Below are 230 nucleotides of genomic sequence, written 5' to 3' on the forward strand. Positions count from 1 at the left end.
AACAACTGCAATCAGAAATACGACGATACATTACGGCGTATAACGACTTCCGAGTTAAAGAGGGAAGAGCAATAGATATAGGATCTAACTGACTCATCTGCTTAAAGATGAATAGAGGTTGGGGTCGTGAATTGAGCGTAAAATGAACTAAATGTGGGGAACAAATCGAGAGGAAACCAAATTGCTTCTGGCAGAAAAGTGAGGTAGGGCAGTCCTTGTCCATGCTCATC

The sequence above is a fragment of the Montipora foliosa genome, chromosome 8 (assembly GCF_036669935.1).
Source record: "Montipora foliosa isolate CH-2021 chromosome 8, ASM3666993v2, whole genome shotgun sequence".
NCBI classification, from domain to species: domain Eukaryota; kingdom Metazoa; phylum Cnidaria; class Anthozoa; order Scleractinia; family Acroporidae; genus Montipora; species Montipora foliosa.